The 19,438-nt window shown below is 40.6% G+C and overlaps 1 long non-coding RNA gene across 3 annotated transcripts in view; it reads right to left on the bottom strand.

Moving 5' to 3' along the window:
* Nucleotides 1-5,828: 5,828 nt before the first annotated feature.
* Nucleotides 5,829-19,438, bottom strand: part of LOC142291883 (uncharacterized) — a 484,372-nt gene continuing 470,762 nt past the window's right edge. For all 3 annotated transcript variants that reach the window (XR_012750552.1, XR_012750549.1, XR_012750551.1), the window contains one exon: nt 5,829-6,908. This is a non-coding gene — a long non-coding RNA (uncharacterized LOC142291883). The remainder of the gene's footprint in view (nt 6,909-19,438) is intronic.

The raw sequence follows: 19,438 nt of genomic DNA on the forward strand, positions 1-19,438 counted from the left end.
ATAAAATAAAATCTTCATGTGGCTTCATTAAGTGGTTAAAGGGAACCTGTCAAAAGATTCATGTTGCATGAACCACAGGCAGCATGAATCAGACACTGGCTGCATAATTGTTTGTCTCTGAAATACAATATACTTTGAAGAGCTGGCTGAAGACTATAAATCTCATATAACTAGTAAAATGCAGGTTTCCAACAGCTCCTTACCATCCCGCACCCCTAGACTGGCAGGTTTCTTTCTAGTCTGTATATTGTCAAATAGTATATACTGTATATCCCTATCAGTTTAGAGGAGTGAGGCATAGAGAAGCCACTGGAGACTTGCCTTAAATTAACGTTTTCTCTGAAATTCCTCAGCAACTCACAGTAGAACATACATGGCTGCAATTGGGCATCCTTCCCCCATGATTAAGCAATGATCTAAAACGCGAAACCCGCGGCTGGGTCTGTTATCTGAAGAACTCTTTAGCACCTTGGGATCCATTTTTGGGACGGACGTCTTGCACTTTATAGCACTTAGCACTTTTTTGGTTTGTATTATACATCTTGAAATCCCTGGACTTGCTTACATATGCAGCTATTATTCACACTACAAGGGTGTTACTATTCACAGGAGATTCAGATCTAATAAGTGCCCATGTCATTTTCTTAGTGTGATGCCTTGGTGTCTGTGCCCATTACATTATCCTATGCATTGAATCTTCTATGTATTGTTTGTAATTGTCTTGGTTAGTCCTTTGGGACTTTTTATGTGAGTGTTCTAATATATATATATATATATATATATATATATATATATATATATATATATATATATATATATATATATATATATATTTACCTAATAACTCCTTGTCCTTCTGGTTCATAATTCTTATGGAGTGTTCCTTTGTGTAGCTGTAGGTGTTTGAGATTGTTCACACACAGCTTTATGTGTTTAATTGTGCATCCAAAGTATGATTCATGCTGCCCATTGTTCAGGAATCAGGAATCTCCTGACAGGTTCCCTTTTAAGGGGATATTTCATGGTTTAATATTTATTAACTATTCACTGGATAAGGGATAAATATTAGATCAATGTGGTAAAACTGATTAAAGTGAACTTGTCTTTGAAAAAAATGCTATTAACCTGCAGATATCGGGTTAATCTACAGGTTAATAGTGTTTGAACCTGCCTGGTGCCTGCATATGGAACCAGGAGGAAATTAACTCGAATCCTCTGAGCAGCATTTGAATTTCAGTCATGGGGGTGGTGCCGGCATGGGTTCAGTTACCACTCTGTGTATGGAGAGCTGTGGCTGTAACCACGCCCCTGCACTTACTGACAGCTGGTTCTAATACTGTGCAGCTGTCAGTCAGTTCGGGAGTGCAGTTGATTTCCTCCCTGCAATGGGATTGAATGTTCAGGCGCTGGGCAGGTTTCAAATGTTATTAGCCTGAATATTAACCTCATATCTGCAAATTAAAATATTTTTTTCCAACGTTACAGGTTCCCTTTAAATAGAAGATACGTCCCTCACAGGACCCTGAGTGTTTATGAATCATGATTGAGCATGCATGTGTAGCACCTACGAGGCAGGAGTTAAATTACTCGTTGCCGGGCCAGTGATGTCGGGTCTGGGATGTCATGGGTGGCCTTGCCCGGCTTTGTGGCCCCGAGGTGTACACCAATAGGGGAATTGGAGATGGGATGAGGATGTTGGAAGTTGTCTCGTGATGCCACCTGCGATATACGGCCATGGGATCAGCCATCACTATGGTCGCAGTCCTCTGGGGCGGATGGTGTCACAGCTAGGCTAGTTCAGCTTCCCGCAGGGGAAGCTAGGCCCCAAGGAGAATGATGGAGGTAGCAGTGGTCATTGGCACCAAAGTGCGGGGTGCCAGCGCCGGCAATGAGGGACTGACACGGCAGTTGCAGGTACCAGATCTTTTACTCACAGTTCGTGAGCTGCCCAGAGACACCGGTCTCCGCTGCGATGGACTCCAGCTGATCCCGGGTAAGTCAAAGGTCAGAACCGGTGTGGTTGTCTATGGGCCCTTCCTTGTGCTTTTTTAGTGTGGATCCCCGTGACCTGAAGTACTTGGGGACCCCTGTTTAGTGTTAACGTTCCTTTCCCGTGTGCAGGTGGTGCGGATCCACTGTGGGGCCTGACTGTAATCACGACTCTAGACCCTATATGCCACTGTGCTCCGGAATCTCGTTGTGGCCAGAGGGACATGGAATCCCCCTGTTTGGCAGATTCTGGTCCAATGTAGAGTATGTTCCACCCTAGGGTTCTGCACCCTGCACTGCGCCGGTTCCAAGGGAGCAATGAAGCTCTCCCCTCAGCAACCGTGTTTCTCCTTCGTCCCACAGGAGCTACCGGTCAGCCAGCTCCTCCACTGTCGTCTCCTGCTCCTTCCAGTCTGCCCGGTCCTAACTGTGGAAGCTCTGAAGCACTCTCCACAGCGACCGTGTTGTTCTGAGTCTCAGACTATTCTAAGGTAAAAACTCTGTGTTCTCTTACTTCCCCTGTGCTGCCCCACCTTCCTTATGACTCACTGGTGGCTGGGAAAACCCATTGTTATGGTGACCACCTTTAGCTCAGTTCCAGAGTGAAAACACCTGAGGTGTGTGTAATGTGTAAGTGAAAACCAGTGGTTAACCTCTTCCTTACTCGGGATGAGTATTGCACAGAGTATTGCAGATGCTGCCTGTGGTGACCGAAGCCTCAGAGGCGCCACACATGCTCTAAAGGTGTTACAGAAACTGCTAATGTTTCTAAAGTAGCTGTTTTGTGACTGGCAAAGAGTTTTATAAAATGGGAGTACACAAGCCTGACCACTGTACCACATAAACTAGCAATTTTGTAATTTTAGTGATCCATCAGCACCATAGGTTATACATGCTATTCACTGGAATATCTTTTTAAATGTGGTGAGAGTACCATATAGTGTTGGTTCTGGAGGAGGCAAATAGATATGTCATGGCACATGCTCTTCTATAGGCAGCCATTTTGAGTAGAGGAGAATTGTGCAGTAAGTGAGCAAGGCTGTGGTAACAAGTACAGAAGCAGAATCTATACAACTTATGTAAAAGTAAATGACTACAAATTATGTCCAGAACACATTTGTTAAAATAAATTTCACAACTTTAACTTATGCAAAAACATTTCAACATTTTTTATTTAACTAAATAGCTGTCATGTCCATCCAAGTGAATTGATATGTGACTATTGGTGAACTGCTTAGCTGTTATGTCTGTCTGTTTCATGTGGTTGTCTCTCTTCTTCTTGCAGACTTTCACTAATAGTATAGTCAGCTACACTAATTTGCTATCACAAATAGACAAAAAAGAATGTTACTTCTTTTATTCATGTCACAAATCAGCCACTCACTGTGTCATAAGGACGCTGTGAGTGACAGCTCAGCCTCCCAAAAGATGGCAGGGATGTCCTTTGCTATCAAGATTCCAAAAAACAGCCATGCATCTCAATCTGGGACTGGAGTGAGCTGGGCCATTCCCATGCAAATTGAGGTTTAGCCCAATCACAGAGGCTGCTGGGTTTCCTCCAAGTGTTGCCCTTTAGGGTGGCTACCTGGCTGGCAGTGGTCAGCTTTATGCTCGGTGGTGTCTGTGTGCCTTGTTCCTGTACTCAGTCTCTGATCTGTTGTTGCTCGACTTCTGACTTCCCTTCTGACTACCTGCTTAACCTCATACCTTGATCTTTTGGCTTACTCCATTTGTTTATTATTAGGAGACTCCCTGGTATATGACCCTGGACCTTTTGACTACCAGTTTCATGACTAGCCCATGAGTAGTGACTAGCATCAAATTACAACTGACTGTTACTTTTTTTTTTTTCATTTTTTCCAGTTCACATACTTTGTGACCAAGTGTCGAATCTGATGCAAATGATCCAGGATCTGACTATGTAATATTGGAATCTTCAATAAATGCAGTTGCAGTTGCAGGGACAGAATTCTAGTTTTATTAAGGCTCTCTATAGCTCTCCACTGCCCATGTTAAGGCTCCAAAGCAAATCTCAATTTGCATGGGAGTAGCCAAGCCCACTCCAGTCCCAGATTGGCCGGCTTTGCTGTCATTCAGAATCTTGACAGCCCAGCACATCCCTTCCATCTATTGGGCGGCTAAACTGTCACTCACAGCATTCTTATGATACAATGAGTGGCTGATTTATGACCCTACCCCTTCTTCTAGGGGGTGCCACTGCATCCCCAGGTTTCCTTGAAAGAAAGGCCTTGACTGAACAATCGGCCGTCACATCTCGAGCTGGAACCCAAGATCTCTCCTCATGTCCGTATCCCCTCCAATGAACAACATTCTCAGAATGAGGCACCATAGCTTACTGCTTGTCAGTGGCAGCCCAGAATAGCAATGTCACTGCTCGTGAGAAATAACGAGGATGCCGCTGACGAGCAGTAACTAGTGAAGTAAGAAATTGGTGAATAAGGAAGTGTAGAGGAGTCTTTATTCAAATAAACTATTTTTTCCTTTGTGTTTTTTAAATCTATGCTTATCGGGTTAGTAATGGTGGTGTTTGAGAGACACCTATCCATTGATAACCCCTGAGCTTGATGCCAGCTATCAACTCACAGCAGACATCAACACCAAAAATGTTGCCCAGATTGTGACCACACCAGGGCAATCGGGAAGAGCAAGGTAAAGTGCCAGAATTGGCACATCTAATGAATGAGCTACTTCTGGGGTGGGCTATGGGTTGCTATTTTTAGTATGGAAGGGCCAAATAACCATGAGCCTTACTACTCTGATAATACCAGCCCCCAATTGTCTGCTTTACCTTGGCTGGTTATCAAAAACAGGAGGGCATCCACACCATTTTTTAAAATTATTTTTTTACATAACTTAAAAAAATGGAGTGGGATCCCCTCTATTTTTAATACCAAGCCAACGTAAAGCTGACAGCTGAGGGTTGTAACCTGTAGTTGTCTGTTTTACATGCGTTGGTTATCAAAACTAGCGTGAGCCCACCTCATTTTTTTCTTTTTATCTTTATTGTTCACAGCAATGGACTAGCAACTTCCGCATGCAATATAGCTTATTAATTGGCTGCATAGCAGGCTTTCAACAAACTTTGTTAACGTACAAACATTACCTGGTGTACGAACTCAGACACAAACTATTTTCTTATCCTGTCTTCGAGTTTGAGACCTGGAAGAACCATATTTGGTACAAACCCCAAATATACAGTTCGCGTTCGCTCATCCCTACTTGTTGGTGTCTGTGTGCATTGTTCCTGTGCTCAGAGTCTGAACTGTTGCGGCCCAACCTCTGACCTCGCTTTTGACAACCTATTTTCCTGGCCTCTTTGTCTTGATCCGCCAAATTCCTGGAATTTTGATTTTGGACCATGACCTGACTACTAGAGATGAGCAAACCTATGGGGGGGGACCCTACTCTAATTGTGTTTTATTTATTTATTTTATAGCACAATAGAGACCTGTTCACAGGGTCTGTGAGTCCAACCAATCACAGATACTGTCTGGGGGCGGGGTCTGCCAGTAGCCAATCAGAAACGCCGGTGGCCGGAGAAAGCAGTGAATATGTATGAGAATAATCAGCGGCCTGGAAGTACAGCCACAAGAGCAGTTACAGCTGCAGGAGCAGTTACAGCTGCAGGGAGACTCGATAAGTATATCCTACTTTACTTTCTTTCTTTTACAGCCCTCCTATACTATTTTACAACACATAAGTTTGATATGGCTGTGATGGGGCTGGGAGTGGGTCTTCTGCAAATGAACAGCTACTGAGCAGTGCCGACGTTTGAGCAAAGTACTGTGGTAGCCGAGCCTATTGTCAGCCTACTGACTATGACTATCTTACCCCTTTTGGTTAGTATGAGCTCTCCTGGTACCTGACCCTGGACCTCTTGACTACTCATCCTGCATAGATAATTGAAAATTAAAATTTGATTCACCTTTTACCACTTTAACCCTTTGTTACAGTCAGTTCTTGGTGACTCCTTTGCTCCCATTCATAGCTGAACTAAAATTGGTAATACAATTTTCTTTTGTCAATCAATTTTATTGGCTGATTATCTAATTTATTATTTTATACAAAAATAAAATAAAATGAAACTGAAACTAAGTCCAGTTTATGCATTAACATGTGTGTCATAACTCTCATATTTAACTATATAACTGAAGGGATTGTCTTCAAGTAAATATTAATAACAAAAGGAGAGCAGATCGATCCATGGAGAATTGACTTCTAGTCGAATTTCCTGAAACTTGCAATCCCACTATTCAATTTGCACAAAAAATCCTTGTCCTACACCATTACTCACATTGACCGTGGGGGCTTTACTATAATAGTCTGCAGCTATGACATGATATGGTCCATTGCTTGTGCGATGGTGGCCAGTACCTGGATTATCAGAGATCACCAGGTCTCAGTGGAGCACAGCACAGTGCAGGACTAGGAGCTTATGTGGTAGTTGGATTCCATCTTCTGAACTATAGTGAAATAAAATGTTTCTCACTCTCTTTTGTAAATGAAAACTAAAAAATTTTAAAGGAAAAATGCATACCCCTCCTACTATAGATGTCATAATGATAATAATTACGTCTTTTTTATTGACATTACAAATGTAGGTTTAGAAATACATGCAACAACCCATGCTATGGCAGTGGCAACATCTGAAGTTAGAAATGGTAAATTTTTATTCCTCAACAAGGGTTCAGATTTTTTTGTTTTGCTTTTATATTCATGTATTCAAAGTATATGTGCACAAAGTTAGACAAATAATTAAAAAAAATAGAGAAATCATTTTCTGAGAAGTAATCTCATGATTTATCACTTTTGACTCTTCGAGTTGATGAAATTTCTTGGGGAGCTTCTTGCTCTATCCAGATTGGAGATGACTCTTGGTTACTATTGAATGACCGATTCTGCAAAACAATATAAAGTTGTAAAGACATTAACAATGTAAAAATATCTGCTATTGTTTAAAAAATAGCCTTCATGATCTTGTATATAGTAATATTTTTATGTACTATAGGTTTCAGGTTTTACAAAAAATAGGATTTGAGCTTAAAAAGAATAATGAAAATTGCTTATAAAAAAAAGTGCCTTGTATCTCTTAGACCATCTGGAGGCAGTTCACCTGCAGATAACCTGGTATGGAATGAGTGGTAGGCAAGATAAGTATCCCTTTAAGATGCTACTTTACAATATTTGGAGCAGGGATTATGATTAGTGATAAGCGAACCTGAGGATATTTGGGTTCGCCAAACCAGCACAAACAAAAATAAAAAATTGAGTTCGGCAGCCAAGCTTGATCCTGATCTTGACGTCAGACAACGAACTCCATACAAGTCAATTTGGATGAGAAGTTCTCGGCTGTAAAATTGCCGTAGGAAGCGCTAGGATGCTACAAATGGAAATTAAATGGTAGTAAGAGCAGGACAGTTATAAATACCATGTTTCCCAGAAGCTAACAATGCAAACAGACTCTTTTCCAAGCCCACTAATTAAGGTTTATCTTATTCACTGTTTCCCACTCTTTGTGCTAGTGTCCATGATTGATTGCAGATTGTTATACACCCCCCCACCCTGTGTCTGCATCTGTGATTGGTTGCAGTCAGTTTTCTGTATGGTAGTGTAAAAAGAAATAAATAACTTAAAAAATTGACATATGCTTGCTCCCGCTTTATTTTGATAGTCAATGATGGTAAAACAACAGCTACAGGCTGCAGCCCCTGTGAGCTTTACCATGGCTGGATATCAAAATTCAGGGCATCCTACTGCATTTCTTTTTTAAATTAGATAAATAAATAATTCAAAAATACATTTTTGATAAGCAGCCATAGTAAATCAGACAGATGGGGGCTGGTATTATCAGGATGGGAAGAGCCAGCCTTTAGCTGCCCATAACTGGCACATCACCTTAGATGTGCCAATCCGGTCACTTTACCTGGCTCATCCTGGTTTACCTGGTGTGGTGGCAAGAGTTTATTGACAGCTGTGATTTGTCAAAAACTGAAAGCTGCCTTTAAGCACTGGATTAGTAAATGGTGGCATGTATGAAACACCCCATTACTAATCCTGTGAGTGAAAATAAATAAAGCACAAAGACTGAAAGAAATCCTTTTTTTAAATAAAATAGACACACACACACACACACACACACACACACACACCCTCTCTCTTACTCCTTTATTAACCCTCAAGACTCCCTTGTACATCTGACAAAATCCTTACAAAGTCCTACAATGAGACTCAGCTCTGCTACATCCAGAGACTTCAGAGAGGGAAAACATGTCTGCTCTCTGCATGCTCTGTATTTTGGAGATGTAGATGGAAACCCTAATGGAAGTGCTCAGCCTACCGCACAGGATATATACTGCTCAAATAAATAAAAGGAACACTTAAACAACACTTTTTTTAGAGTTTCCTTTATTTTTTTGAGCAGTATATATATAATATTAGCTATTGGTGAATTCAGGGTAAATTCTACAACATATTGTATGAGCCATATTCTTCTATTAGCGTTTTAAGCAGCATTTTTGTAGTAAAAATGTATTTTTTAATTTTCACAGCTCAACGTTATAGTTTTCTGTGTAGCTCCTTTGGATTCAAGGTGCTCAATACAAGTTTAGATAAATTCCTTGAGGGGTCTAGTTTTCAAAATTGGGTCACTTTTGGGGGAAAGGGAGTATTACACTGTTTACCAGTGGCTTTCCAAACACGACGTGAAGTCTGCTAACGATTTCAGCTAATTTTGAGTTCAAAAAGTTAAATAGCGCTCTTTCCCTTTTGAGCCCTGCTGTGCACGCAAACAGTAGTTTCTACCACATATGAGGTATTAATGTACTCAGAAGAAATTGCACAACAAATTGTATGTTGCATTTTCTTCTGTTATATTTGTGAAAATAAAAGATTTGGGATTAAGCAATATTTTTGTGGTAAAAATGTATGTTTTTATTTTCATGGCTCAATAGTATAAAATTCTGTGAATCCTGAGGGTTCAAGGTGCTCACGAAACATCTAAAAAAAATTTATGAAGGTTCTAGTTTCCAAAATGAGGTCACTTGTGAGGGTTTCCACTGTTTTAGAACATCACGGGCTGTGTAAAACACAACATGGTGTCGACTCCAGCCAATTTTGCGCTCTACAATTCAAATAGCGCTCCTCCCCTTCTGTGCTCTACCGTGTGCCCAAACAGTAGTTTTCCACCACATGTGGGGTGACAGCATAATTGCACAACAAAAGACCCTTGTTAAATGCTCTGGAGAAACGTGCTTTAGGTGTGATAAGGTAACACATATTAGAACATAGCTTTTCTTCTGCCCAGCCTTATTGTTATATATGTTTATATGCATACATTTTTAGTTAATTTATCTCTGCTTATTACGTTACCATCTGCCTTAACTTTGCTGACTTCATAGAAGGGTTTTATTTGGTTACCTTTACCCTGCACTATATTCATGTTGAATTGTTTTCTCATTATGTGTTTATATATAGTCATGGCAATTTGGAAAAAAAAATTCACAGGAGTGGCAATTAGTATTATTTAATTTATTTTGGAATGGTATTTGCACTACCTTTTTCTTACGATTTATTTTTCACTATATTATTCATTATACCACTCCATAATGTCATGTATTTATTTGGTTATAGTTGACTATGGTAATTGTGTACTTATTGTAGTCCTTTGTACATACTTGTACATATTTATTCTTCTTGCCCCTTATCTCTACCCATTTTTTATCTTCATGACAATTTTATGTCTTCATAACATGACTGTTTTATTTTTATGTTTAACTTTTTATCCTGTGTTGTCATATTTATAGTTTGTTGTTTAAGCTATTTTGTTTTGACCACTTGGGTTTACTCTCCCCATTATTTTTTGTTCATTGGCCCATTGGTTAGCCAGCATATCTATAGGTTTGTACCTCTGCAGCAATTCAAACACTCATATATCTATTTTGAAAAGACAACCTATGGATTTCACGCTGAGCATGTACACTCAACGTCTTTAGTTGACCATGGCGATTCCTGTTCTGAGTGAAACTTGTCTTGGTAAACTGCTGTATGGTCTTGGCCACCGTGCTGCAGCTCAGTTTCAGGGTGTTGGCAATCTTATTATAACCTGTGCCATCTTTATCTAGAGCAACAGGTTTTTTTTTCAGATCCCAAGAGAATTCTTTGCCATGAGGTGCCATGTTGAACGTCTAGTGACCAGTATGAGAGAGTATGAGTGATAACGACAAATTTATCACACCTGCTCCTCATTCATACCTGAGATCTAGTAACACTAATGGATTATATGACACCATAGAGGAAAGATGGCTAATTAAGCACAATTTTTCCATTTTTCCTTAGGGGTGTATTCATTTTTGTTGCCAGCGGTTTTGACAATATTGGTTTTTAATGTTAACCTATTGAAAGATTTGAAAACCTACAGAAAAAACACTGAAACACATGTTATATAAACAATAATATTTATTATTGAATCAAATATGTAGAAAAGATTAAAATACAAAGATTATGAAAAAAAGGGGGGAGGGGAGGAGGATGCAGAACAATGATGATACAAAATAACCCCCAATGGTCACCCCGGACTTGTAGTCAAGGTGTATGCAAATACAGTTACAATCAATGCAAGTAATGTTAGGTATACTCATGGAATGATGAAACCGAATTAGTCCATGTAGTCAAAAGGTCATATAAAGCCGTAGGTGTGTAGGAAATAAGGAGCATGAATATTTAATCCTATAGGCTCAATTTTTCCCTAAATAGATCTCTAGAGAATCTGGTAGATACTCCTCACTAAATTAGAAAAGCTATTTTAAAAGGATAAATTCGGTATACATGTGACCATGTGCATACAATGACAATTCCAACAGTAGATGCTGAAGCTGTAGAAAGAGTTCTTCATATACTGTATTCAAGCTAGGCTAGTGGATATAATCACACCAAAGCAATTTTAGAAATGTATAAAGCACTATATGCAACCCCTGTCAGGTGGAGCTGAGATGGAGTGCACCACAATAAGATAGGCTAGTGCCTAAGAGAAATTACTTAAACATGTGGGTACTGAATCATATCAACATGTATATAAGCAATATGGAAAAATACGTGTATTCAGAAAACACTCCATATGTGCTCCACCAGACTGGAGGAACCACATCAGCCAGCAGTGATGTATTTATATAGCTCAGTTGTTAACCATACAAAAGATGCTCAAGATGCTGAGGCTGTGGAAAGAATTCCTCATATATTATATTCTGGCTAGGCTAGTGGATAAAAATACACAAAAACAGTTTTTTGAATCTTAATAATATATATATAGCGCACCATGTGCAACCCCTGTCAGGTGGAGCAGAGATGAAGTGCACCACATTAAGATAGGCTAGTGCCTAAAGGAAATTACTTGAACATGTGAATACTAAATCATATCAACATGTATGTTGGCAATATGAAAGGATACGTGTATTCAGAAGACACTTCACATGTGTTCCACCAGGCTGGGGGAACCACATCGGCCGGCAATGATGTAGTTATAAAGCACAGTTGTTAGCCTATTATACGATGTATATATAAATGTATATAGGGGTTCTGTTAACTATCCACTAGTCCGTTAGACACAGCATCAAACAGTAGCTACGGAAAACAATTTTATCTGCAGAAAGTCTGTTTGTATCCCTGAAAACACAACAAGACTGTTCAGCTACTGCAATTGTTAGACCTATTTAATGCCCAATGCAATAAATGCTACAATATAAGGGCCATAGTTTCCAGTTTTCCGGTGTATCCCTGAGCATGCAGCAAGTCTGTTCAGCTACTGATGATAGTAAACCTAGAGCATACTAACTTAATCACATATAGATGCGCAAGGGCCATCAATGAATTACTTACATATAGGAGACCACTGGGAGGCTGCATGCTCAGGGATACACCGGAAAACTGGAAACTATGGCCCTTATATTGTAGCATTTATTGCATTGGGCATTAAATAGGTCTAACAATTGCAGTAGCTGAACAGTCTTGTTGTGTTTTCAGGGATACATCTGTAAACCAGAAATTATGGCCCATAGATTGTAGCATTTATTGCATTGGGCACTCTTCATTTCTAGATGTATTACCTTGCCAACATACATGTTTATTCTTGAATGGTATTTATCCTTTAATCTGGTTAAACAGACTTTCTGCAGATAAAATTGTTTTCCGTAGCTACTGTTTGATGCTGTGTCTAACGGACTAGTGGATAGTTAACAGAACCCCTATATACATTTATATATACATCGTATAATAGGCTAACAACTGTGCTTTATAACTACATCATTGCCGGCCGATGTGGTTCCCCCAGCCTGGTGGAACACATGTGAAGTGTCTTCTGAATACACGTATCCTTTCATATTGCCAACATACATGTTGATATGATTTAGTATTCACATGTTCAAGTAATTTCCTTTAGGCACTAGCCTATCTTAATGTGGTGCACTTCATCTCTGCTCCACCTGACAGGGGTTGCACATGGTGCGCTATATATATATTATTAAGATTCAAAAAACTGTTTTTGTGTATTTTTATCCACTAGCCTAGCCAGAATATAATATATGAGGAATTCTTTCCACAGCCTCAGCATCTTGAGCATCTTTTGTATGGTTAACAACTGAGCTATATAAATACATCACTGCTGGCTGATGTGGTTCCTCCAGTCTGGTGGAGCACATATGGAGTGTTTTCTGAATACACGTATTTTTCCATATTGCTTATATACATGTTGATATGATTCAGTACCCACATGTTTAAGTAATTTCTCTTAGGCACTAGCCTATCTTATTGTGGTGCACTCCATCTCAGCTCCACCTGACAGGGGTTGCATATAGTGCTTTATACATTTCTAAAATTGCTTTGGTGTGATTATATCCACTAGCCTAGCTTGAATACAGTATATGAAGAACTCTTTCTACAGCTTCAGCATCTACTGTTGGAATTGTCATTGTATGCACATGGTCACATGTATACCGAATTTATCCTTTTAAAATAGCTTTTCTAATTTAGTGAGGAGTATCTACCAGATTCTCTAGAGATCTATTTAGGGAAAAATTGAGCCTATAGGATTAAATATTCATGCTCCTTATTTCCTACACACCTACGGCTTTATATGACCTTTTGACTACATGGACTAATTCGGTTTCATCATTCCATGAGTATACCTAACATTACTTGCATTGATTGTAACTGTATTTGCATACACCTTGACTACAAGTCCGGGGTGACCATTGGGGGTTATTTTGTATCATCATTGTTCTGCATCCTCCTCCCCTCCCCCCTTTTTTTCATAATCTTTGTATTTTAATCTTTTCTACATATTTGATTCAATAATAAATATTATTGTTTATATAACATGTGTTTCAGTGTTTTTTCTGTAGGTTTTCATGTATATATACACTGGAACAATTAATATGTTCTCTTGTTTATTGAACTATTGAAAGATTTATTAACATATTTTCCAAAATGTCTTCAAAGCAGGAGGAGAAAAAGATTAAAGCCGCGCACTCCGCCAGAATAAGATGTGGAAATGTTGATAGATTAATAACTTTTTTAATCCATAGGTCTACGCCTTTCGAGGTATGAAAACCTCTTCCTCAGGACCAGAATATCAACTATACATGAACAGAGAGCACTCTGTTCATGTATTATTGATATTCTAGTCCTGAGGAAGAGGTTTTCATACCTCGAAACGCGTAGACCTATGGAATAAAAAAGTTATTAATCTATCAACACTTCCACATCTTATTCTGGCGGATTGCGCGGCTTTAACCCTTTTCTCCTCCTGCTTTGAAGACATCTCCACGTGGGGTCGCGGCAGCCGCCATTATCTCATGCTATCTATGGTGGTTGTGACCCTTGACAACCACATCTGGTGAGTGTATTATATCATATATTACCTTGTTTATTTATCTGGTAAGACCTTATCAGTGCTTCTTTTTTTCTAGATATATTTTCCAAAATGTGAGGGGTGTACTCATTTTCATTATATACTGTATGTAAGTCTCTTGCAAATGATTAAATATATCCCTGTACTATTAAAGTTCAGAAGTTAAAGCGTTAAACTCTCTTGATTCTTCTCAGGCTCCTTCCCATCTCCTTGCCATTATTATTGATTCAAGAAATCTATCAACACGTTGTTATGAATGGTTAAGAAGGGCTGACCTTTCCCTGGAAGGTACAAATAAGTAGTACTTCAGGGGCTAGAACTGCATGACAAGATAATTCTACCCATTTAATATTGAGCTGATGTTGATGGTATCATTCTTCTCATGTCTGAAGCTGAAAAGTAGAGAGCCCTTCTCCCCTCTTCTTATTTCACTCCGCTCCAGTGTCTATGATGGATCTTCTGGCTGACTAATCGCTGTCACATTAACTTCCACTATTTCATTCTTTAGCGCTGTCAAGATAATGGTCATAATCAAAGTGGCTCATTGTAGGTAAAGGAAATTATAACAGCAAAGTAATATCATAAAACAGTGTTTAAATATGTGTAATTTCATTTGTCAGTGGTGCCCCAACACTTCATTACACATATAACCATCTCTCATCAGTAGAATTAGTGCATTATTCATTACTGTTAATTATTTTCACATAATGGCTGCCCTGATATATTTAACCTCCACATTATATCTCAGATAATAGGCCTGTAAAATTGAATTGTGTGTAGAGTGGAGTTCTGCAGCTCATTTACTGTGCATCAAAGAACAAAGAATAAAAAAAGATTTCTAAATTGTACATTTGGGCCAGCTGGCGCCAAACATTTATTCCTGCCTGATTTGCATACGGCGTAGTATGAAGTAATGAGGGGCTGGTATCATGGATGCTTCCTACTTACATTAGAAACCAATTAGAATTCTGTAATAAGCGCAGGCTGCTCCACTACTGTACGTAATTGACTGAAATAAAATGGAGAAACTACTGAACACATTGATGTCTAATGTAGATTATTGTGGAAATGAAATTTGGAAGACTTATCAAAGATACCCATGAGTCTACAGCTCCAGAAAAATAAGAGATCATGGCTCCACTTATGGCTCTGGGTGTAGTAGGTTAGTATATGTAGTGTCTACTCATCTGTCAATAGTGTCAGCTGTGTGATATGTTTGTGTTTATTATATTGTCACCAAAAATAGTAGCATCTATAACATTTGTCATGGGGCACTTTATCAATCTGAGATGTACAAGGGGATACTGGTACGATCTAGCCTGTCATTTGTATCTGACACCTTGTTGTGGCAATGTCTTAGATGGTGAATGTATGATCATAAGTACTGTTAAAGGTTATAAAATACAACTTTCACATTTCTTACTAAACATATTGCATGTCTTTGGTACAATATATCCATTGTATTGTAGCATTTTTAACTAGATAGATAGACAAATAGACAGACAGATAGATATATAGATAGATATTTTACTTCTATACTTTCCTCATTTGCATATCATTAAAATGTCTTTCCATCGCGTGATTTCCATAATTCCACAACCTTTCCTACTTGGTATTGCTGTTTTAAAGTTGAGCGTATGTGACGCCCTAGCAAAACCAGGTAGTCACAAAAGTAGTTCACCCTCCTTGTTACCACCAAAAACCCACACCCAGGTACAACACACAGCCATTAAAGCCTAGCCACCCCCTCATGATAATATGGACACACCAGTGGGTGGGATCAGGCGGATGAGAACACCCACCTAGGGGTCCTGAGGTGTCAGGGGTGGGAACATGAGAGACAAGTTGGAGAGTTCAAGCTGACAGTTGGTTGACAGTGGGAGTTGAGGAGTAGTCAAGTGCTGACAGAGAAGTGGAGTCATGGGTAGGGGCCCCTGGACTACCTGGCTAGGTGGCAGACAGTAAACAGGGCCACAGGCGACTGTTGCGGGAGATCTAAAGTGGACCAGGGCAGGGTCGTTGCCCGCCGGTGCCGACAGTGGGAATACAGTCTGGAGGCCGTGCACAGACGAGGTGCCTGGACCCTAGGACGAGGAAGGTTGCATGCCTCTTGTTAATCAATCAGCAGAAGACAAGGTTTCAGGCCTTGTTCTCCAGAAGCCCAGAGAGCGAAACGGAAGCCCACCATGGAGGATAGGGTGTCCGTCAGAACCCACAGAAATTCCAAGGGTCAGATTTCGCGGGCCACAGCTCCCACAGTACCGGGAGTGGACTTTACGTTCCATACGGAATTGTCACAGAGAAGACAGAAACAAAGAATGCAGGAGGAAGGGACCACTGTTTACTACACCCGGGTGTGGGACCCGAATACACCCACCAAAAGCCTTGTGGGTGATTACTGAACTGTGAGTACACCATTGCCCCCCGGTCCAACCCGGCGTGCCCCCTCCAGCAGCCATTACTCCCGTTTACCGAAACCGGGCCCCGGGACTACACCTCCACTACTCGTGGAGGGGATCCCATCTTGCTGCCTTACTCCATCAGCCCCGGGCGTCCCATCACCAGGCAGCGGCGGTGTCACCATCTCTCACCACAACCTACGGGTGCCGTCACAGACACATCAAACTCCCTGTAAATATCCCCTTCCGATGGTTGTGAGGACGGACGGCCGTGCGAGCCCGGGTCCGGTCACCAATCGAGCTGCAGCAGCGAACCCGGATCCAAGCGGCCCCAGAAGCGGCAGCGGCCCCGGCCCGCAACACGTACATACTGTATATATGATAATGAAAATATTGCATGTTTGGATGTGATTTATTAGTTATTATTTCTCTTCCATGTTGTGCCACTGCTGAAACCAGGAAACGGGAGAGTGTTTTCTTTCTTAAGAAACACTCTTTTACAGTGGATTCTGCAGGCAACCGTGAAGCATGGTGGAGGTGCCTTGAAGGTTTAAGGCTGCAATTCAGCAAATGGAAATACTTATCCATCATGCAATACCAACAATGAGACACCTGATTGACTTCACATTATCCTGTCCTGTTTTGTGAGGGTGACCAGCCTTCTTGGGGGACTTGAAAGCGGTTGTGATGTAGAGATGGAATATTCTTGAAATCACAGACTTGGAACGACCAACTTCTCTTGCTATGGCTGATATGATCACCCCTTTGGCCTTCATCTGGACAACCTGCTGCCAGAGGGTTTGAGTCACTTTGAAACAGCACGCCATTTTTGCAAAGTCAGTGCAAACTGGAAAGGTAGGCTGACAGTTACATAGGGTTTTACATAAAGGGGGCCCAGGCTATAAGAAGATTGCCAACACCCTAAAACTGATGCAGCACAGTGGTTAAAACCATAAAGCAGTTTAACAAGACAGGCTCCATTCTGAACAGGCCTCACCATGGTCGACCAAAGAGATTGAGTGCACGTGCTCAGCTGTATATCCAGTGGTTGTCTATTTAAAATAGATACAGTCAGGGCCAGAAATATTTGGACAGTGACACAAGTTTTGTTATTTTAGCTGTTTACAAAAACATGTTCAGAAATACAATTATATATATAATATGGGCTGAAAGTGCACACTCCCAGCTGCAATATGAGAGTTTCACATCCAAATCGGAGAAAGGGTTTAGGAATCATAGCTCTGTAATGCATAGGCTCCTCTTTTTCAAGGGACCAAAAGTAATTGGACAAGGGATTCTAAGGGCTGCAATTAACTCTGAAGGCGTCTCCCTCGTTAACCTGTAATCAATGAAGTAGTTAAAAGGTCTGGGGTTATTACAGGTGTGTGGTTTTGCATTTGGAAGCTGTTGCTGTGACCAGACAACATGCGGTCTAAGGAACTCTCAATTGAGGTGAAGCAGAACATCCTGAGGCTGAAAAAAAAGAAAAGATCCATCAGAGAGATAGCAGACATGCTTGGAGTAGCAAAATCAACAGTCGGGTACATTCTGAGAAAAAAGGAATTGACTGGTGAGCTTGGGAACTCAAAAAGGCCTGAGTGTCCACGGATGACAACAGTGGTGGATGATCGCCGCATACTTTCTTTGGTGAAGAAGAACCCGTTCACAACATCAACTGAAGTCCAGAACACTCTCAGTGAAGTAGGTGTATCTGTCTCTAAGTCAACAGTAAAGAGAAGACTCCATGAAAGTAAATACAAAGGGTTCACATCTAGATGCAAACCATTCATCAATTCCAAAAATAGACAGGCCAGAGTTAAATTTGCTAAAAAACACCTCATGAAGCCAGCTCAGTTCTGGAAAAGTATTCTATGGACAGATGAGACAAAGATCAACCTGTACCAGAATGATGGGAAGAAAAAAGTTTGGAGAAGAAAGGGAACGGCACATGATCCAAGGCACACCACATCCTCTGTAAAACATGGTGGAGGCAACGTGATGGCATGGGCATGCATGGCTTTCAATGGCACTGGGTCACTTGTGTTTATTGATGACATAACAGCAGACAAGAGTAGCCGGATGAATTCTGAAGTGTACAGGGATATACTTTCAGCCCAGATTCAGCCAAATGTCGCAAAGTTGATCGGACGGCGCTTCATAGTACAGATGGACAATGACCCCAAGCATACAGCCAAAGCTACCCAGGAGTTCATGAGTGCAAAAAAGTGGAACATTCTGCAATGGCCAAGTCAATCACCAGATCTTAACCCAATTGAGCATGCATTTCACTTGCTCAAATCCAGACTTAAGACGGAAAGAACCACAAACAAGCAAGACATGAAGGCTGCGGCTGTAAAGGCCTGGCAAAGCATTAAGAAGGAGGAAACCCAGCGTTTGGTGATGTCCATGGCTTCCAGACTTAAGGCAGTGATTGCCTCCAAAGGATTCGCAACAAAATATTGAAAATAAATATTTTGTTTGGGTTTGGTTTATTTGTCCAATTACTTTTGACCTCCTAAAATGTGGAGTGTTTGTAAAGAAATGTGTACAATTCCTACAATTTCTATCAGATATTTTTGTTCAAACCTTCAAATTAAACGTTACAATCTGCACTTGAATTCTGTTGTAGAGGTTTCATTTCAAATCCAATGTGATGGCATGCAGAGCCCAACTCGCGAAAATTGTGTCACTGTCCAAATATTTCTGGACCTAACTGTATATGAGTGCTGTCAACATTGCTGCAGAGGTTAAAGAGGTGGGGGGATCAGCCCATCAGTGCTCTGAAAATACGCCACAAACTGCATCAAATAGGTCTGCATTGCTGTTGTCCCAGATGGATGCCTCTTCTAAAGATGATGCGCAAGAAAGCCTGCAAACAGTTTGCTGAAGACAGGCAGACTAAGGACATGGATTAGTGGAACCGTGTTCTACGGTCTGATGAGACCAAGATAAGATTATTTGGTTCAGAAAGTATCAAGCGTGTGTGGTAGCAGCCATCTGAGGAGTACAAAGACAAGTGTGTCTTACCTACAGTCAAGCATGATGGTGGGAATGTGATGGTTTGGAGCTCCATGAGCGGTGCTGGCTGTGGGGACCTACAGTTCATTGAGGGAACCATGAATGTCAACAT

This window comes from Anomaloglossus baeobatrachus, chromosome 2, assembly GCF_048569485.1.
Source record: "Anomaloglossus baeobatrachus isolate aAnoBae1 chromosome 2, aAnoBae1.hap1, whole genome shotgun sequence".
NCBI lineage: Eukaryota > Metazoa > Chordata > Amphibia > Anura > Aromobatidae > Anomaloglossus > Anomaloglossus baeobatrachus.